This window comes from Chiloscyllium punctatum, chromosome 5 (assembly GCF_047496795.1).
Source record: "Chiloscyllium punctatum isolate Juve2018m chromosome 5, sChiPun1.3, whole genome shotgun sequence".
Classification (NCBI taxonomy): Eukaryota; Metazoa; Chordata; class Chondrichthyes; order Orectolobiformes; family Hemiscylliidae; genus Chiloscyllium; species Chiloscyllium punctatum.
The window spans coordinates 126,522,769-126,545,540 of NC_092743.1; the positions used below are offsets into that span (position 1 = coordinate 126,522,769).

The window sequence follows — 22,772 nt, forward strand, 5'->3', positions numbered from 1 at the left end:
CTAAATGTAAACTTGTGAAACTTGCTTATGACACAATAACAGGGAAAGTTGTAGATACAACATATACGATACGACTTGCCCAATTTGTGCAATTCAACAATGTAAATTATTAAGTACTGATGAAAGAGAATTAAGTGAATCAAATATATAATGAACGGAACTGAATTGTCGAGGACAAACTAGGATGATATTCGTGGCAGTGGAGGGGTGTGGAACAGCCATAAACTTTTGTGGCACATCATTGTAAATGTACATTATAATGTGTGAGGAAATAATGTTTGCAGAAATCAACCCTATCTGTTCGAACTTCGACTTTAATATTAATATTCTGTTGTTCTAGATTCTCACAAGAAATAGTTTCTTTGCATCCACATTATATCTCTTAGAATGTTAAACACCTCAATTAGGCACTCCTCAACCATACAAACTCAAGAGAAGCCGGATCAAGTTTATGTTGCTTAAGTCTTTAATGCCCTTAAGCTATCCAATGATGAACAACACTAAGAACAGGTTTTCTAGACTTACTAAGTCAAAACCAAAACAAACAGTAACAAATAAATACAAATAGAACAAAGTAATCTTTGTCCAAATAGCATAGGAATGTAATAAGACACTAAAATGTCGCCGAATGACACTGAAAATCAACAGAATACTGAAATATATAGCCAAAACAGTAGAACACAAGTTGCCACTAAAATTTTCAGTCCTTGAACTATACCTCATTCGAGATCCTATCAAATTGCGATATTTGTTTTTCTGTAATCAGCCACCATTGTCTGGATACATTAGTCAGTCAATCTTCCTCACAATAATTGTTCCCTCACCCTCAAAGCACACCTCCCCTTGAATGTAAGGAAGTTTAATGCAGATATGAATATCAATGAGCATTAAGGAATCCAAAGCAGAGGAGAAACAAAACGTGCAATAGAATTCCCTATTACTACATTTGAGCTTATTGGATCAGCTGGATGCAATACAGAGGAAGTCTGCATGTGGGTATGGAAGCATATTTGAATTGCAGCCCATGTAAATGGATTAGACTTTTATTAAAAATGGAAATCAAAATGCTATGACCTGCCCTAAGGCATGGTTCTCCAGTTTACTGCGGTTCCTGATAGGATATCTCAAATCATTAAGTATAAAAGGGGAGGAGAAATCAACTGGCTTCCCTTAGAATTAGGTTTTATTGTCACATATACGCAAGTACAGGGATATCCAAGTACAGTGAAAAATATACGATCTGAGGAACAAAGGTGCCCAAGTTCAAAAACTTAGGTATAAATTATAAAAATAAAGTTAAAAGTTTGAGATCACGGTCATTCTAAAGCAGACAGAGCAAACAAATTTCCACTGGGCTTCATTGCACTGGTGAAGGACTTTTGCCCGAGACGTCGATTTTCCTACTCCTCGGATGCTGCCTGACCTGCTGTACTTTTCCAGCACTACTCTAATCTGGACTCTAAACTCCAGCATCTGCATTACAAACTTCTGCCTTCACTGCACTGGTCTTCATCAAAATAGACAGCAGGAAAAGGGAGATCCTCAGCAGCACAGTAACCAGCACAGTTTAGCAGATAGTTCCTTTTTGCTCTTATAGATGTTTGCCTTTCTTTGTACTGCTCATTAGATCTTCAATAACACGATGTGGAGCTCTTCTTCCACTGCCTTTGCCTCCGTGCCTTCTTCTTTGACAAAAATTCCCAACCTCCCTCAGACGACCACTTCTCCCTCCTCCAACTCTCTTCCTCCACTTGGTCACCACCTGAAAGCAGCGTACCCACCCTAGACCTCTTCATTACAGACTGCAGACGTGACATCGGCTGCCTGAATTTCTCCAACCCCCTCACCCACTCCAACTTCACTTCCTCTGAACGTGCATCACTCTACTCACTCCGCAACAACACCCCAGTTGACCATCAAACCTGCTGAAAAAGACAGGGTGTGGTAGTCTGGAGAAGGGATCTCTATGTCACAGAGGCCAAACGCCAACTCTCCGACACCATGTCCTATCTCCCCCTTGCCCGTGACCCCACCACGACCCATCAGGCCAAAATTAAACGCATTGTCCGTGTGCCTTCAATGCCTCTGGTGATCTCCCCTCCACTACCTCCAAACTCAGTCCCCCAGGGAGGTTAAAATCAATGAGGTAAAAACAATGACTGCAGATGCTGGAAACCAGATTCTGGATTGGTGGTGCTGGAAGAGCACAGCAGTTCAGGCAGCATCCAAGGAGCTTCGAAATCGACGTTTCGGGCAAAAGTTAATTTCGAAGCTCCTTGGATGCTGCCTGAACTGCTGTGCTCTTCCAGCACCACTAATCCAGAATCTGGTTTCCAGCATCTGCAGTCATTGTTTTTACCTCATAGTTCCCCAGTCCAGTACTGCCTTGTTCTAACTGCTCCCCAAGATACACAAGCCCAATTACCCTGGCTGACCTATTGTCTCGACATGCTCCTGCTCCATCAAACTCATCTCGTCCTACTTCAACTCCACCCTCTTCCCTCTCAGTTCAGGCACTTCCCACTTATATCCACAATACCAACCACACCCTCCAGTCTCTTCAGGAACTTGTGGCTTCCCGGCCCCTTATACACGTCTATACCCCACAAGGATTGCTCCCAGGCCCTCAGCTTCTTCCTTTCCAAATGACCCATCTAGGCCCCCTCCAACAATACCCCCCTCTGCCTCGCCGAACTCTTCACCCTCAATGACTTTTCCTTTAACTCTCTGCATTTCCTCCAAATCAAAGACGTGGTCATGGGTACCTGGATGGGACCAGCTACACCTGCCTGTTTGTCGGATATATCGAACAGTCCCTCTACAGTACCTACACTGGCACTGTACTCCAACTCTTCCACTGTTACATTGATGACTGCATCAGTGCAGCGTCCTGCACCCAGGCTGAACTGGAGCAGTTCATCAACTTCACCCACTTCTCCCGCCCTCCCTTAAATTCCTTTGGTCCATCTTGGACACCACCTCCCCGAGTTCATCATTTCCATCTTCAGTGACATTCTCCAGACAGACGTTCGTTATAAACCTACAGACTCCCATAACTACCTGGACTACACTTCCTCCCACACGGTATCCTGCAAGAACTTCATCCCAATCTCCCAATTCCTCTGCCACACCTGGTTGGACTAGGAGACATTTCGCTCTCACGCTTCCCAGATGTCCACCTACTTTGAACAACATGCTTTTCCTCCCCCCGTCATCCAGACTGCCCTCAGTTACACCACCTCCATTCCCCGTTCCACTGCTCTAACCGCAACCCCTCCCCCAAAGCAATAAAGACAGAGTTCCCCTGGTCCTCACCTATCACCCCACCAGTCTCCACATCCAACTCATCATCGTTAAACACTTCCAACAACTCCACTGGACCCCACCACCAAGAACATCTTCCCTTCTCCACCCCTCTCTGCCTTCTACCAAGAACGGTTTCCTTCAACAGTCCTTGGTGTGCACCACGCTCCCCACCAAATACCCTAAACCCCCAGGTAACTTCCCCTCCAATTGAAAAAGATGCAAAACCTGCCAGTACATCACCTCCCTCACCTACATCCAGGGCCCATACAGTCCTTCCAGGTGAAACAGAGATTCACCTGTCTCTCTTCCAACCTAGTTTACTGCATCAGGTACCCCCAGTGTGGTCTTCTCCACGTCAGGGAGACTAAAAGTTAGGGAACAGTTCACTGAGCATCATAGCCGAGTCCGCAGGGGGCGACCGGATCTCCCAGTCACAGCCCATGTCAATTCCCAACCACTTTCTTTCCAACATAACCATCCTCGGCCTCCTCCATTGCCAAAATGAATCACAGCGCAAATTGGACAATCAACCGCCTGGGCAGTCCACAGTCTGGAGGACTCAACATAGAGTTCTCCAATTTCAAATTGCCTCCCTTCCCATCCCTTAACTCTTCCCAGCCCCTCCCCTTCCTTCCACCACTCCCTGCCACCAACCAGATTCATTCCTCCCACTGACCAACCAGGTTGTACTCTATACCTGTTTTCACTTATCCCCACTTAACCGTGCTCCCACCATCCCCTTTATCTCCAGCTCTCCCCACACCCGACACAGTGGCTCAGTGGTTAGCACTGCTGCCTTACAGTGCCAACAACCAGGGTTTGATTCCAGCCTCGGGTAACTGTCAGTGTGGAGTTTGCACATTCTCCCAGTGTCTGCGTGGGTTTCCTCCGGGTGTTCCGGTTTTCTGCCACAATCCAATAATGTGCAGGTTAAGTGAATTAGTCTGGGGTAAATTTCAAGTAGTAGGGGAATGGATCTAGATGGGTTACTCTATGGAGGGTTGATGTGGACTTGTTGGGCTGAAGGGCCTTATTCCACACTGTAGAGATTCTATCATCACCATCTATATAAAATCTATGGATCAGTCTGTGAATTGCACATGCAGAGCGAATATTTGAATGTCACATCCATTGAAGTGAATGTTACCAGTAGTGTTAACAGACTTTGTCGAACTATCGATTTCAACATTCTTTGGTTTTGAAGGCTGACTAAAACTCTTTTATTCTGATTATTTTCAGGGATGGCAAACTGACAGCCCTCAAAGTGGGAGATAGAGTTCTTCTTTGCAGGGCAAATGTGTTTAAAAGTATATTCTCAGAGCGGTGACCCTTGTAGCACACAGGGTGTCAGGCCACTAACTTACACAGACTGGTGTTTTTTGAAAAAAAAAACTCATTTTGTAAATTCCTGAATGTCCCAACTACAAAATTATATTTCTCCCTGTATTTGAAATTTCCTGATATTCTACAGGTGCAACATTCTAAGGGTCCCACATAGCACTTTGCCAAAGAGTGAGTGAATTTATAAAATCGTAGAATCCTTAGAGTGAGGAAAAAGACCATTCAACCCATTGAGTCTATACCAACGTTCCAAACAGCATTCCTTCCAAATCCCAACCCTATACCCTATCCTCATAACCCTGCATTTCCCCTGATTAATTCACCTAGCCTGCACATCCCTGAACACTATGGGGCAATTTAGCATGGCTAAGGCACCTATCCTACATATCTTTGGGCAGGAAGAGGAAACCAGAGCATGCAGAGGAAACCCATACAGAGACAGGGAGGATGTACAGACCAGTCACCAGAGGGTGGAAGCAAACCTGGGTCATTGGCACTGTGAGGCAGCAATGCTAACTACTGAGCCACAATACCACCCCTTGCAGTTACAGGGATCATTAACATTAACTACCGAGCCAGAATATTAAATTCCAGCCTAATGACAGGGATTTAACATTAGCTACATCTGCAGTTATTCTGTGACTGGAGTAGACTTCTTAAAAACCAAATCTTACAGTGAAAATTAACTATTTCCATTAGGATTCTAAGCCAATGTCATGACACAAATTATCTAAATATCCACATGATGTCAGAGGCAATTATAAACATTGTAGCAAGAACTTCAGTAAGGCGTTTGACAAGGTTCCCCATGGAAGACTGGTTTGCAAGGTTAGATCTCATGGAACACAGGGAGAACTAGCCATTTGGATACAGAACCGGCTCAAAGGTAGAAGACAGAGGGTGGTGGTGGAAGGCTGTTTTTCAGACTGGAGGTCTGTGACCAGTGGAGTGCCACAAGGATCGGTGCTGAGTCCACTACTTTTCTTCATTTATATAAATGATTTGGATGTGAGCACAAGATGTCCAGTTAGTAAGTTTGCAGATGACACCAAAATTGGAGATGTAGTGGACAGCGAAGATGGTTACCTCAGATTTAAATGGGATCTTGATCAGATGGGACAATGGGCTGAGGAATGGCAGATGGAGTTTAATTTAAATAAACTTAATGGTACGGTCCTAGGAAGCGTTGCTGAACAAAGAGACCTTCGAATGCAAGTTCATAGTTCCCTGAAAGTAGACGGGCAGATAGATAGGATAGTGAAGGCAGCATTTAGTATACTTTCCATTATTGGTCAAAGCATTGAGGATAACAGTTGGGAGGTCATGTAGCTGTACAGGACATTGGTTAGACCACTTTTGGAATATTGCGTGCAATTCTGGTCTCCTTCCTATTGGAAGGGACTTGTGAAACTTGAAAGGGTTCAGAAAAGATTTAACGGATGTTGCCAGGGTTGGAGGATTTGAGCTATAAGGAGACGTTGAATAGGCTAGGGCTGTTTTCCCTGGAGCATTGGAGGCTGAGGAGTGACCTGGTAGGAGGTTTATAGAATCATGAGGGGTATGGACAGGATAAATAGACAAGGTCTTTTCCCCAGGGGTGGGGGAGTTCCAGAACTAGAGGGCATAGGTTTTGGGTGAGAGGGTAAAGATATAAAAGAGACCTAAGTGGGTGGTGCGTGTATGGAATGTGCTGCCAGAGGAAGTGGTGGAATTGCAACATTTAAAAGGCATCCGGATAGGTATATGAATAGGAAGGGTTTGGAGGAATATGGGCCGGGTGCTGGCAAATAGGACTAGATTGAGTGGAGACATCTAATCAGCATGGACGATTTGGACCGAAGGGTCTGTTTCTGTGCTGCACATCTCTAGATTCTAAGTCTAAATATATTTCACTATATTTATCCTGTAGCAGTTAAATGGTTTTATCCTATACAACAACAAAAGATCACAAAATGCCTTACAAAGATGGAAGCATGTGTGAGTATTTTTAATTAAAAAACACATTTTGTCAAAGCTTTTCATCTTGCACTCATCAGGATATTTGCATGAAATACAAAGTTAAAGGAAAACAACAACCATACTATACAAGAGGAGAGTTCTGATTAGTTGGCAAGGGCACTGTGATTATAAGAATACACCAGTTAATGATGACTAATAGTTAATTGCCAAGCTTTATTTGAACACTAAACAGAGCAGACTGACTGTGATTGGTCATGCCATTGCCCTCAGAAATCAGAATATTTATCACCATTATTGCTCCAATGAAATGGCAGTGCCTATAGTTATTTGCAGACAGAGCAACAAGACCCAATGTATTAATACATGCAGCTTCCATTACATTATCTTTCAACTCCAACGGACAATCCTAAACTGGTTGTCAGGTCTCTGCACCCTCAGGATTATCCAGCAAATGTTGACCAATTGCAGAATCACATCTCACGTTGGACAGTGTGTTGAGTTTTGCTGAGCACATGTTGTTTGAGTATGGTAAGTACCAATGTTGCGAACAGCCAAAGGGATATGCTGTTTTGATCCAATCTGCCAGTTAATAGTACATGACGTTCGCACCTACCAGCAAAGAATCGCAATCTCGTACTAAAGGTGCAATTTTAAAGATCTGACATTTATATATTTCCTTTTCTTTTGAGTAGCTCCTTTATATTGTCCTGTATTGTATTCTGACCTGCAAACAGACTCCAGAATAGGACCCATTCACACGCAGGGATTTGTCCATACACATTACCCATTTGTGTTGTAGAAGAACATCTTTATGGCAGCATCTTGGTAGTCACAAAACCTAGGGATGCTCTGGAGCCAGGAGGACATGTGAGCAGGCTTTGGTGTACGATAAGAAACAAGAGAATATTTTCTATGAATTTGGATGGTTTTGAAATTTTAGCAAGGACAACATTGGAAGGGAGGGGTCCAAAGTGGATTGTTTTCCACGATAGTAACAAGTGTGGCAGGAAGCAGCATTCAGTCTGGTTAACAAACTATGCACCTTGTTTTAAATTGAGCCCTGCTTAGGGTCAGACAGATTGAGATGACACACCATCAGGTATACTGACAATTCATTTAAAAAACAGACCTTTTAATGGTGAGGCCACCAGCTGGCTGCATACCATAAATATGAAAGTTCCTTCATGTGGCCCTTCCAAACATGGTTCACTGTAGAATTAAATCAGATACTTTCAAAAAATATTTGAGTACAGGTACATGATAATTTGAGACCCGATATTTGTTACGTACAGTACAGTATGCTTGTGAGGAAGAGAGAACTTTAGAGTGATAGTTCCTTACGTTTTTCACCAGAGACTTCCTTGCACAATAATAACTGTCTGCAACAGGTCCAGAGAGAGATTTATTATTACTCCTACAATGCATTATTGGAGCATAACACTTCTTTAACTCCCAAATGCACAGCCAAACTTGGCAATATCTAATCATTAAAACTGCATAGTATTAAAAGCTACTGCACTACAATGGTGTCCAATTAATTTACAATATAAGGGACTGAAACTATTGACTGAAATAGAATTGGAATTCAGTGAGCTGGATGAAAAGAATTTATTTTAAAGCTGGAGATTTCAAGTATTGTTAGGAATGAGGGCTTGTTTTGTCATGCCTTTCTATTCAGCTTCTCACGTACTACTGGACTGCGACTGGTTAATCAATTACCAAATGAAAGTTCAGAATGCTAGCTTTCTGTTTTTGAACATAAAGTATCATGTACAGGTATATGTATATATTTACATTTTACACAAACACAAGTATTGATCACTGCAGCAAGTTAATTTTCTGCCCACTCGATTCATACTTCAAATTCAAATCCAATAAAATATAGAGACCACCACTGTACTTTTGAAAGAAAACCTTTCCAACATAAAGTGAAAAGTTACTCATTTTCAAACTTTAGAAGCATTGTCTCATCCAACTTCATATCAGAACAATTGTTTTTATAACACAGGCTTAAAATATACAAAGTTGAAACTTAACTTAAAATTCAATTTTATGTTACGTACCTTTAAAATTAAGTTGCGAAAATTTATCTTGACATTCCCTACATCTGCAATCCTTACATGTATTAAAGAACGCAATATGCATGGACCAACGTCAGTCACTTACAAGACTGTTGCTCAGTTCAAGGTGTCGGTTTCTACCAAGGCACATATGTAAATGCATAATGGATAACCCAATATGCTTTTCACAACTGGTTGAGCAGGTTTGTGCACTCAGTGATCGGGAATCAAACCAGAAACTGTTGGCATAACAGCCCAGCCAAACTGGTTTTGCACTCAACTAGAAACTGGTTCAACTAGTCTGCAAAGAAAAGTTCAAGCTACAAAGGTGATTCAAGAAAACAGGCCACCCTATCAACTCTGAAAACAAACCTGGGATGCGGTTTCGAGTTAAAGACCTCTCACTCAATAAAACCATGAACTGGCTTTAAAATAATGTTCAAATGTTGCAATTGATTCTGATGTACCAACATGTTTTAACTTTAATACAGCAATGATTAACTGATTAAGTCAGGACAACAAAGGTAAAATTCAAAATACTAGCCCAAGTCTCCACTTGTTGGTTAGAGTGCTTATGTCCTGAGGTGGCATAGTATGAGTGTTTTAGTTGTCAGTCATTGTTAAATTTTTCACACATGTAAGCATTGAAAAACCAAATGCAATGGGATAAACGCAACGCAATAAAAATAACTATTGATAAGAACAAAGATCTTTCCAGTAGATAAACATTAAAATCTAGAGTTTGGAACTTTGGACATGAAAAGCAAACAAGGGATATACTGACTGTATCCCCAGAACTTGCTGCAAGCCAGTTGCAACCTGAAAATCTCCACCTACCATATTTGGGCAGACATGCAGTAACAAATTGCAAATTAAAGACATTACTGCTGTCACATTTTCTTCCATTTATACTGCACATAGAGATGTATTCATCAAGGTGACACTGGCAAGGCATGTGGGGTTGGTAGAGGCTTGGAGAAGAGATATGCAATATTCAATTTGTTAATTTGAGTAAACACTTCAGGTTGATGACAGTCACACGTTGCTCTGGACAAGGTTTAGCCTTCAGCCAATACCAAATAACAGTCATCTATTTCATCGTTTGTGGGACATTGATGCATATCAACTGGCGGCTACATTCTCCTACAACAGTGATCACTCTTCAAATAGTGATCAGATTTTTACAAACCAAAACGGAGACACCTTCTAAAACCATGGAAAGGTGGGGCTCCATCATTATTGACACACTGAACAATCAACGGCAGGGTTCTGAAGGAGAGTTATATTGTACTCAAAATGTTAACTGCTTCTGTCTCCATAAATGCAGCCAAGTCCTGAGTTCTTCCAGCTGTTCAATTTTAGGATAAAAACAATCCAGGAGTTTGGACCAGAACCAGTGGAAAACAGAGTTGAGGTCAAGATGGCAAGAGGAAAGAATAGGGTGCAATCTGTGCTTGGAATTGGAGAACAATGGTAAGGTGTTAAACAAGTACTTCACATCCTTCTTTTCTTTGGAGGAGGAGAAATATAGATACATAATTCTGGAAGAGGGACTATGAAGCTCTTGAGCAGTTTGTCACAGGGAATGAAGAGACTTAAAAGGTGAATAAATCCGTAAGTTAGGATGAGTGATATCCCAGGTTGCTGTGGAAGATGAGGCAGGAAATTGCAGGGGCTCTAACCCAAATTTTTAATTCCTCTTCTGGCTATCAGTGTTAAGAAACCATTAGAGAAAATTCTGAAAGGGTTAATCTCCACTTGGAAAGACAAGGTTTGACCAAGAATAATCAGCTAGACTTGTCAAAGGGAGATCATGCCAAACAAATTTTAGTGAATTTTTCAAGGAGGTAACCAGGTGTGTAGATGAAGTACTGTAGTTGGTATAGTTTATAAGGACTTCAGCAAAGCCTTTGCCAAGGTCCCACATGTGATCCTGATGAAGAAGATAGAAGCACAGGGTAATTTGGCAAACCTGACCCAGCTTTGACAAAAGGTCATTTAGACTCGAAACGTCAGCTCTTTTCTCTCCTTACAGATGCTGCCAGACCTGCTGAGATTTTCCAGCATTTTCTCTTTTGGTTTGAGATTCCAGCATCTGCAGTAATTTGCTTTTATCTGACCCAAATTTAGTATCGTGATAGGAGACAGCGGGTAATCATAGAAGGTTGGTGTCCTGTGGTGTACCACAGGGATCAGTGCTAGGTCCCTTACAGTTTGTGATATATATAATGGGGTGGGGAACAGGACAGGAAGGTGACAGTAATTAGGCTTGCAAATGACGTGATAATTGATAATGGTCGAGGTGGTCTTGGGTGACAGGAGAATATAGATGGATTGACTTAATGGATAGATCAGTGGCCAATGGGATTTAATCCTGACAAGTGTGAGGTGATGCACTTTGGAAGAAGTAACAAGATAAGAAAGTACTCAATGAATGTTAGAACACTAGGAAGAGGAACAGAGGGATCTTGAGGTACTTGTCCCTAGATTCCTGCAGGTAGCAGACAGGCTAATTATATAGTTAAGGTGGCATAGACACACACTTGCATTTATCAGTCATGACAAAGATTATAAGAGAAGGGCAACTTTGGTTAGGCCAGAGCTAGAATACATTGTGTAGTTCTGGTCACCACACTGGAGAATCACCCTACAGTGCAGAAAGAGGTCCATCTACTCTGCACCAAGCCTCAGAAGAGCACCTCATGCAGACCCACCCCAAATTTACTATGACTAATCCACCTAGTGTGCACATCTATGGACACTATATGCCAATTTAGCATGGCCAATGCACCTAACCTGCACATCTTTGGACTGTGGGAGGTAGCCAGTGCTTGGCGGAAATACATACAGACACAGGGAGAAGGTATCAACTCCATACAGAGAGTCACCAAGACTGGAACCAAAGCAAAGTATCTAGTGCTGTGAGGCAACAGTGCTAGCCATTATGCCACCACGCTGCCCCTATCCTATATAAAAAAATGTGATTACGCTGGAGGGGCTGCCAAGGGGATTCAACAAATGCTGCCTGGGATAAAGCAGCTCAGCTATGTAGAGTGGCTGGTTAAACACAAGTTGTTTTCTTTAGAGCAGAGAAGACTAAGATGACCTGATAGAGGTGTGTAAGATTATGAAGGACATGGACAAGGTAGATAGAAAGCAACTGTTCCTTTAGAAGATCAATAACAAAGGGGCATAATTTTAAGGTGAAAGGTAGGAGGTTTATAAGAGATTTGAGGGAAAACCTTTTTCAGCCAAAGGACATGGGATTTGGAACTGCCTGAAAGAGTAGTTGAGGCAGGAAACCTCAACCTGAACAGTACTTGACTGAGCATTCAAAATGTCATAACATTCAAGGCTATAGGCCAAGTGTTGGAAAGTTGCATGAGTGTAGACTTAGAGTAAAGTTTTGCAGTGCAGACTCATTGAGCCAAACAGCCTCTTCTTTCCTTATGATTTTATTGGACTTTCACCACCCAGTCAATGCCATGAAATAAATGTGCAACCCTGAGGCCTTAGTCATTAGCAAAAATCATCTAACCGGATAGCAACTAGTTGGCAGCAATACCAATTGCTGCAAATACCATATCCTTGCGCATGAGCTCCTTCTAATTGGATGAAGCCACCTGCCACTCACCAACTTAATGGCTGAATTAGCTGCTGCCTGCCCGAAAGTTGAGTGTAGGCCAACTCCAGTAGAAAACAGCTAGGTTACCTTGGAGGACCTTCTAAAAGCCTGCAGATTGGATGAGCCAGGTTCGTTAAATATGACTTTATTTTTTAAAACGAGTGCCCAGAGGATTTTAGAAGAGGCAGACATGGAATGGGCTGGCCTGAATCCTAGGGTGCAGTTCAGCACACAGGGTTAATTGAACTTGAGGTGTGGATAAAGGAACTGAGCCATAGTGGTGATCAAAACCTAGACATTTTAGTCATCTGAAGAAAATGATTGGGGCACTTAGGGGGAAAACCCAGTTGGCACCAACCAAACGGAGAAGTTGGGTCATCTAAATTTAATAATAAGTATTAATTAGATGTGAAGCTATTTGAGAGGTCCCAAGCTTGTGAAGCATACTATGTGGATGCAAATTTTCCCCTCATTTTTGTTCCACGATGTCATGGCTTTTGGGGCTTATGTAATTTCACACAAGTCTTATGGCTTTCATTACATTTTGAATTCAGATTTTAGTATATCACTCATGACTTCACTGAAAGGTCATCTAAACCAATTCCAAAGACATTTGGCCTATGGAAAGGCAACAAGGAGGCAGCTGGAACTTACAAAAACTTGGCACAACTGAGTCAGCTTCATTTTCTCAGAGGTTCTGTTGGTTTCCCACCTGGCAAAACATTTGAGAAAATGTAGCCTCTAAATCTTTAGACAGATTCATTGACACAAATAGATGAACAATGAATCTACAAAAAAAAAATTCATATCAGAAAAAGGAAGATGTTGTTATGCCCAATTCTTGACAAGGCACTGTAAGAAAGATTGGGATGCATTTTCTCAACAGCCATCCTTTAGCTCCTTAAGAATTGTGTGTGTTTCAAACAGATTAACTCACATTTGGTCAAACTCCAGTCTTGATTTACTTAATCTGACAGCAAAATCCCTTTATACAACAGACCAGTGTACTGAAGCTGAATTGCATTACCTCGAGACTATATATATGGATGTAAATTTGCTCGCTGAGCTGGAAGGTTTGCTTTCAGATGTTTCAACACCATTATAGGTAACATCATCAGTGAGCCTCCAGTGAAGCATTGCTGGTGTGGCCCGCTTTTTATTTGTGTTTAGGTTTCCTTGGGTTGGTGATGTCGTTTCCTGTGGTGATGTCATTTTCTGTTGTTTATACAGAGAACAAGCAAAACTTTTATAGTTTACAAAATACCTTGCAAGAACTGTAACAAGCACTATATTGGACGAACAGGCAGAAAGCTAGCCACCAGGATATGTGAACATCAACTAGTCACAAAAAGACATGACCCACTCTCACTACTATTTTTATATACAGATGAAGAAGGATACCACTTTGACTAGGATAACACATCCATCCTAGGACAAGCCAAACCGAGACAAGCTAGAGAATTCCTTGAATTCCTAGCAGCATGGCACTCCAACCAGAACTCTCTCAACAAACACATTGACTTGGATCCCATTTACCAGCCCCCTGAGAAAAAGAACTGAAAACGACATCACCAACCCAAGGAAACCTAAACAAATAAAAAGCCGGCCACACCACCAGTGCTTCACCGGAGGCTGACTGACTATGTTATCTAGTATGGTGACAAAAATGTCTGAAAACGAACTTTCCAGCTCAGCAAACATCTAGAACCTCAACCTGAGCTAAAAATCTTCTCAAAACCTGCTAACTACATATACATGTGCTTTCTTAGGGAACAAGATCATAACTGCAAATGTTGCTCTATGTGCTCACCAATGCATTATGCAATCATATTCAGATTTTTTCCACTCATTTACCATTCCATTTGCAAATTGTCTATTTCCATATAATTATGCTAATGTACCTTACAGCCACCCTTGATATCTCGATTTATACTCTGCCTTGTATTATATTCTGCTCTTATGGAGACTTCAACCCTGTCAAGGGACTAGAGCAGCTGGAGTTATTCTCCTCCAAGCTAAATAGATAATGGGAAGATTTAACATAAATGCTGAAAAATATGGAGATTTCTGATAAGAATAAATGAGGTGAAATAATTTCAAATGGCAGCAAAAAATTAGCAAAAAGAAAAATGCAAGTGGAGGAATTTCAATAGTCTGGAAAGCCCTGGCAGAAAAAAAATGGTGGAAGCAGATTCAAGTATAAATGGGATTTCAGATATACGGAAAAGATTCAGGGCTGTAAAGAGAGAGCAAAGTGGGACCATTTGCCTAGCTCTTTCAAAGAGTCAAAAAGGCTCTTTGAAAAGCCTAATGGCTTTGTCCATTGCTGAATAATAATGTTTGTGCAATTATTATAAAATTCAACTGTACTCTAACAAGAGGACTCTGCCCATTGCTTCACTAGATAAGCGATACTGCATTTTAAGCACATTGGTCTTAAGTCTCTTTACAAGGAATCCTAATTTGAAAATTTGACCTAAGCTAATTTTGTCTTTTTTTAAAAATAAAATTTTCACATCAATAGTTGATCAGAAGATATTTGCTCCTTTAAAAAAACTTGCAGAAGCACAGGGTTTCCAAATAACATTTTAACAATGCATTTTTAGAAAAACATAACTGAAGCTCTGCAAGATAGTACAAGCACAGGCTTGCTTATGAAGCAGTTACATGCAAGTCTAAGTATTTCAATACAATTCCTAACATAGCCCATCCCTATGTGGCATCCTGCAAAAACGTTAAGGATGTTGAGGGTTGTTTAAACATGTCCACTTGTTTTTTTTGTCAATAGCACAGTACTTTCATGAAGCTATACAAAAAATGCCATTTTACAGAAATCCACTCCCATTTGATGGGATGCTTACAATTTATTTTTTTAAAAATCATCCTTCTTGGCTCTATTGCATTAAAACCAGCTCTTCATTTCAAATTTGAGTATCATGGAACAAATTCAAAATGTTCATTCACACTTCTTTAATTCTGGATGAACCCCACAATTTGGAAGCAGTTTAAACTACTGTTGTAACTCTCAAATGCTTTTCAAAATCAAAATTCTTGCAAATTGAATGGTTCAGAATCACAAAGATCTGAATGCTTCTCTTCAGCTGTTGTAGCTTGTCTAGATCACATGATCAAGTGCCAGATAGAAGTGAGTAACTTTACAGATTTAACCAGAAAAAAAACACTTATGATAGCATCTATCCAGCACCTTTGAATTAATTCCATCACAGCAACTGTGGCGTGTCTGTGGCATGGAACTCACCAAAAACACTGCTGCGGATTTGTTTGCTTGTGTCATTATTTTTCCTGGGATGGAAAATTAATTTAAATCAGGCCGAAACCTTTTAGAGATCCTTCATTAGCTAATAACCCAAAGTAATGCATGCCAGGTCTGTTTCTTGGCTCTCCCAAAGTGAAGCCACCTTTATTCCTCACAAAAGGAAATACTTGCCAAAGGATAGAATCTCTAAATGTGTTTCTACTCTAATCATTTTATTGGGACTCAGCATAAAAGCAATCCTTACATGAAACTACAATTCAGTTCATAATACTGTACCAAGTCCAAACCTTTCATTCAAGTTAAGAAAATCACTTTCCCCAATGGAATCTCTAACCAACACACCCACTGGCTTCCCTCTACACATTCACAGCAAAAATCCAATCATAGAATACTTCTGAAACACAAGGTAATAACACTGCCTTCGCTATAGTGCAGATAGATACATGTGGAAATTGTGGGGTAAAGAGACACCTTAAGACTGATTCTGGAATTTCTTTTTAAATGCAAAAAACAATTAACTGTATTGTTTCAGGAAATTTGAGAGATAAAAAGAAACAGCATTGACCGAACTTGATGCAACAAGTTATACTGTTCTCACAATGACACTTAGGAGACGTGAACAGGAATTTAAAAGGCAAACGGTGATGTTGGCAAGATCAAACAACAAAGATGTTTTACTGAGGATGGTTGCAACAATCTCTGGTGCTTGACAATAATTTTCCATTAACAAAGTCTAAGTCAGTCTCTGGAGCATAGGAGGCTGAGGATTGAACTTATGGAGGTTTATATAATCATGAGGGGCATAGATAAGGTGAATTGCAAAGGTGCTCCCAGGGTAGGAACATTAAAAATTAAAGGTCATAGGTTTAAGGTGAGAGAGAAAAGATTTAAAAGGGACTCGAGGTGCAACCTTTTCCACAGAGAGTGGTGCATATATGGAACGAGCCGCCAGAGGAAGTGGTAGAGGTGGGTATAATTACGACATTTAAAAGACATTTGGACAGGTACACTGATAGGAAAGGTTTAGAGGAATACGGGCCAAATGCTGGCTAGTTAAGTTTGGGAAACCCTGTCAACATGTACGGATTGGGCCAAAGGGTCTGTTTCCATGCTGTATGACTCTGACTCTGTTTAAACCAGATAAAGGTAGTTCCCCTATTACACCATAGTTGTGTTCCTGTGTGATGCCATGATATAGAAAATTATGCAATAGAAATAATGGGGCCTATGGGAAAAACAGGATTAGGGGCAAACCACCAAAAATACTATTAAGAATAGTAATAAAAATAGTTAGCCTAATAAACAATAGTACACCCCAAGGAAATTTTGACCTGTTGTAACTGGTCTGTCGTATGGTACTTCATAATCATAATCGTCATAATCTTCAACTGATTACTTTTGATTGGCATCTATACGTCCTCGGTGCACTACATTCCAGCCAGTCTTCCGATCCCATTGAATGGTAACACTGCACAAGTCAGGCCCCAGAATGAAACTTGCCTTGATAGAGCAAGGGCTAAATCTTAATTTTTTTTCACAGTGTCAGTATTGTCAAGTTTCTCAGAGGATTTCACATTGTGATCCTTAGGGACTTCTATCACCTTATTTTACAAAACCTGCCTGATTTAATTACTTACCCCACCATTTGTGCCCCTCCCACACATTCTCACACCATCATGCCATGTGCCATTTCCAAAACAACTCACCACTTCCTGGATACCCCAGGATTGATCAACTTCTGTAGTGCAGTACCATCTATAAAAAGATATTGTGCACCCAGAGAACAGTTGTCCAGGGCAGCTCTAGATTGACATGTCAGACAATGGAAAATGGGTGTCTCTCCTTGTGGGGAGGGACATGGAGATGCTGTTGATGGGGATGGGTGACACAGAGGCAGGACCCCCTTTTCTTCCAGGCCAACAGAGAATGCCATTCTATTGGAGCCACGCCAACCTGGATCAGGATTACCATCCAGGCTAATGCAGTCCAACCATCTGAACGAATGCACAATGTAGGATGATGATCAATGACCTTCTCTACTCTGCCAGTAAAAGTGCCACTATCTTCATGTTGACACCACACACTCACTCACACTCTGCTACTGCACCCACCATTTCCTGCAAAATCTTCCCATCCAACCCTAACTAACCCGGAATCTGTTCTGCATAGCCTACTCACCCCCTCAGGACATCGCCACACATGTACCAAAAGTGTCAGTGTGCCACCCAATTATCTCTCACTCACCCACGATGTACAAAGCTTCCTGACTCTGGCCACCCCAAACAGATGACTGACCATGTCCAAGCCTCTGCCTTGGTACTCTTTGCAGTAGCTCCCATAGTGATTAGTCACTGAAACAGATTCACATGAGGCTTAAATATCTAAACATATTTTTAAAATAAAGAGAGAAAAAAAGCTATTAATACAAACGATAAAGCCAAGTTTCAAACTGTTCCTCTACACTATCCTCTTACTGTTAGTCAATTCTGTGAAATTTCACTCTTACCTCTACTTTAAGTTTTTAAGTTAACAGACTGCCCCCAATTTCTTATCCTCAGGGTAGAGAGACATTTTCAAGAGGCTTTTGCAAATCCACTAGCATAAACATTTCACAATACCCTTCACGATGCTCTTCACAATAAAGTACATGAACCAACGCAGAGTCCAGTCCTCCATGCACCGCAACACCTAGTGCTAGGGAGTGAAAATCACTTAACAGTGAACAGGGAAAAAATGGTCGACAAGAAAGAAAATTGGGTCAGAGAACGGCAGGAAGGGGCAAAGACAATAAGAAAAATTCGCAATACACTGTTGATTAAAAATTTCAAACATTGAAGATTTTGCACATTCTTGACAGAAAATGACAGGAAACGAGTTACATCCATTAAAGAAAACAAGAGCTTCTATTAAAAAAAAGTGGTTTTTATACAGTGAAAGCAGGGATTAAGAGTACACAGGAAGGAAATTACTGAAGAAATATCTTACTTTCATGCCAGAGAATGCAAATACATTACAGAAATAATTATAGATCAGAAAATTGAAGGGAAAGCAATACTGTACTAAGCAAACTGATGGAGTGCCAGGCCAACAAGTTGCTGTATCCCGAAGAAGGGACAAATGCAAAGATATCAATTTCCCAAAAATTCCTTGTTGCAGGGAAGCTTTCATCAGGCTGGAAAAAAGTAACAAATGTAACGCCTCTATTTAAGAGGGGAGGCAGAAAACAGGAAAATATTGGCCAGTCAACTTGACATCTGTTGTGGGAAAGATGTTAGAAACAATTAAAGAGATTACAGCACAAAATTTAGAAGAATTCCAGGTAATCAGAAAGGATCAGCATAGGTATTTTCAAAGCAAAGTCATGTTTAATCAATTTATTAGAGTTTTTTTTTAAATGATGAAAATGTACAATGGATGGAGAACCCGATTTACATCGATGACTTAGATGACAGGAGCAGAGGCAATATAGTTAAATGTGAAAGTGATATAAAGATGGGTTAAAAGTGTGTTGTGAAGACAATGCCAGGAGGTTGCAGATGGATACTGACAGGTTCAGCATGGTAGCAAAAATCTGGCAGATGGAGTCTAATGTATGTTCACGTTAGCAGAAGTAACTTTTTAAAAAGGAACATTACTCAAATACAAAGTGACTGCAGAATTCCAAGGTACACAACAATGTTCTGCATCACAAGTAATTAGTATGCAAGCGGAGTAGACAGTAAAGAAGTGATTAATGAAATGCTATCCTTCATTATGGGAGGGTTTTATCCCTCAGTTATACAGGTCCTTGGAGAGAGGAGAAAGTGAGGACTGCAGATGCTGGAGATCAGAGTCGAAAAGTGTGGCATTCCTGATGAAGGACTTATGCCAAAACATTGATTCTCCTGTTCCTCAGATGCTGCCTGAGCAGCTGTGCTTTTCCACACTTTTCGACCTTGGAGAGACCACAACTAAGTATTGTCTAAAAGCAATGTTATGCGGATGCTGGAGATCAGAAATAAAAATTAATGTGCAGGAGAAACCCAGCAGGTCTAGCAGTTTCTAGCATTATCGTTGCCAGTCAAATAGGAGTGTTCTTTGAAACTTAATAGGTTGTAAAAATTGAGGGGTTTAGAAAATACAGTAGTGAGGATCAAGTGTATCAGATGTCAAAGGTAACCCAAACAAAAGGTAAAGGGACTGGAAATGTATTAGGGAAGAGATAAAGATGAACAATGGATGCGAATGGTAGGTGATAATAGCAGAAAGTAAATTAGCTCTGCTGTGAGCCAAACTGTGCAAACAAGACACTGTGGGAGTGAGAATAGGAGCATTTGGGACTCATTAAGGTCCTAGATCCTAGGGAGTGTTGCTGAACAAACAGACATTGGAGTGCAGGTTCATAGCTCCTTGAAAGTAGAGTCGCAGGTAGATAGGATAGTGAGGAAGGCTTTCCTTTATTGGTCAGAGTATTTAGTACAGGAGTTGGGAGGTCATGTTGCAGCAGTACAGGACATTGGTTAGCCCCTGTTGGAATATTCCATGCAATTCTGGTCTCCTTCCTATAGGAAAGATGTTGTGAAACTTGAAAGGGCTCAGAAAAGATTTACAAGGATGTTGCCAGGGTTGGAGGATTTGAGCTATAGGGAGTGGTTGAATAGGCTAGGGCTGTTTTCCCTGGAGCGTTGGAGGCTGAAGGGGTAACCTTATAGAGGTGTACAAAATTATGAGGGGCGTGGATAGGGTAAACACGCAAAGTCTTTTCCCTGGTGTCAGGGAGTCCAGAACTAGAGGGCATAGGTTTAGGGTGAGAGGGGAAAGATATAAAAGAGACATAAGGAGCAACTTTTTCATGCAGAGGGTGGTACGTGGACGGAATGAGCTGCCAGAGGAAGTGGTGGAGACTGGTACAATTGCAACATTTAAGAAGCATTTAGATGGGTATATGAATAGGAAGGGTTTGGAGGGATATAGGGCGGGTGCTGGCAGGTGGGACTAGATTGGGTTGGGATATCTGGTCGGCATGGACAGGTTGGACCGAAGGGTCTGTTTCCATGCTGTAATCTATTTAAATAGATTAGACTCCATTCAGAGTAAGTTTACCAAATTGATAACTACATTGACTGGGTCTTAAGTTGAACAAGCTAAGATTGCTTCCAGAGAAGTTTAGAAGAGTGAAAATTTTGATTCAAGTATATAAAATTCTTCATGGTCTTGACCAAACATAATTCAGATAAGACACCAAGTCTTGTGGACCTGTCCAGAAATAGTCAGCACAACACTTAAAAGGTACGCATGGAGGATAGATGAGATGTTTTCTCTTTCACTTGGTTGAGAAACTCTCTTCCCCAGAAGGCAATGGAGGCAGGATAATTATATATTTGAAGGCAAAAACAGATAGATTCTTGGTGAGGGAGACAATCATAGGTTATCATGGGTAAATGCAAACATGGAATTTAAAGCATCAACAGATCACCCAAGATCTTATTGAATGCAGAGCTGGCTTAAGAGGTCAAATGGTCTACTTCAGCTTTCATTTCACATTTGTAAGAAGTTAAATCTTTGTCTATGAATACCACCAACAGTAGTTTCTCAATTGTAATGTCTTGTCTTAGCATGCCATCCTCAAGGCCACCTCCAAATTTTTCCAAGAAAACGCGAAAGATTCTCTATTTCTTAGAACTCTCAGAAGGAAAAGTTGTCAATCTTCTATCTGTCACTCGCTGATCCCTTCTCTTACAAAAATACAGAATGAAAACTGCCAACTTCACTTGTTACAAATTCAGAACATTTGAACAAAATGTATATTTTTAAAAATTCAACAAAATATTGCTATATTATCATAGCATACTATGACAAAGATTTCCATTGAATAATTAACAAAGAAATTTGAATGATATTAATTTCCAAATTGCTATTCTTTGGAGAAAACCATACTTAATTATTTAATTAGCAATATCATGAGAGATAAATTAGCATTGACATTAAATAAGGTCAGTGGGTATGACAGAGTAACTCCATGAATATAAAGCCAGCATGAGCTTTACATGGCAATTCCAACCACAAAGATTTGTTCTAGTGGTTTTTGATGGAGAACCATTCAATTAATGAGGATACCATATTGTTACTTTTATATTTCACTTGTTTTTGGAGAACATATAAACAACACAGCATAAATAAATCACTTCAAGTTCTCAATTATTTTGAATGTTTATGTAAAACTGAGTGTTTCACAGAATTTCAATGTGTTTTCTCAAAATGGTAAAACGGGGAATTGCATTTGTGACTTCTCACATAATTACGGCTCTCAAAGATATGGGAATGCAAACTACTTACTGGCAAAGGTTTGTTCAGAACCTTTGTTGTAGATCTTTCCTAATCACCCTGTTTAGAGAAATTATTAAGCCTCTCTGGAACAGGTGAGACTTGAGTGCAGATTAAACTGGTTTAGAGACAGGAACACTACTAATGTTTCACAAGAGCTGCCTCCCTTTTTTGTTGTAGATACTTTTTAATCAACCTGTTCAGATGTGCTATGATACGCCTCCAGAGTGGGTAGAACTTGAACTCAGGCTTCTGATTCAGAGATAGGAATCTCACCCATGTGACACAAGAATCCTCCTTTTCTTGCTTGTAGATATTTTTAATTAACCAGTTTAGACATAGTATGACACATCTGGGGCAGAGGACTTGACACCAGATTTTCTGCCCCAGTGGTAGGGACACTATCACTGCACAACAAGAACATTTTTGTTGAATGCTTGCTTTCGTGAATAAATGAAATACTTAAAGAAACACTTCAATTGCATTGATATTACTCAACATTATTCAATCTACTGCAGCTTTTCAACTGATTGCATAAAGAGTGCAGAGGAAATATGATAGTGAGAAATTCACATCTTTGGTAACCTTAAATGGTTTTCATGAAAAGATTAATGTCAATGATCACAATGAAAAATTGATTTTTTACTGTTAGCATAGTTCGGAGCTGTGGATTTACATATTAGTTTTTACATTCCATTTTAAGATTTTTTTCTGAAAGAAAATATAATTTAGACTTTTGTTACTTAAAATGCTCTATTTCCCAAATCAATTAACAGAACCAGAAAGCAAGTGATTATTTACCTAAAATGATTTTAAAAACTGCAGACTATAAATATCAGCATGCTTTTCTGAGATGGAAAGTTGGCTCCTCCAATGGTGTGGAGGTGAAAAGTTAACAGTA

At 40.5% G+C, this 22,772-nt stretch overlaps 1 protein-coding gene across 6 annotated transcripts in view; it reads right to left on the reverse strand.

Moving 5' to 3' along the window:
* The window catches only part of rbbp8 (retinoblastoma binding protein 8), a 151,756-nt gene that overhangs the window by 85,407 nt on the left and 43,577 nt on the right, over positions 1-22,772 (reverse strand). Inside the window, exon 1 of one of the 6 annotated variants that reach the window (XM_072571262.1) lies at positions 8,670-8,888. The exons of the other annotated variants lie outside the window; for them this stretch is intronic. The gene's annotated coding sequence lies outside the window, so the exon portion shown is untranslated. Of the gene's footprint in view, positions 1-8,669; positions 8,889-22,772 lie in introns of those variants that run through there. 6 annotated transcript variants of the gene reach the window in all.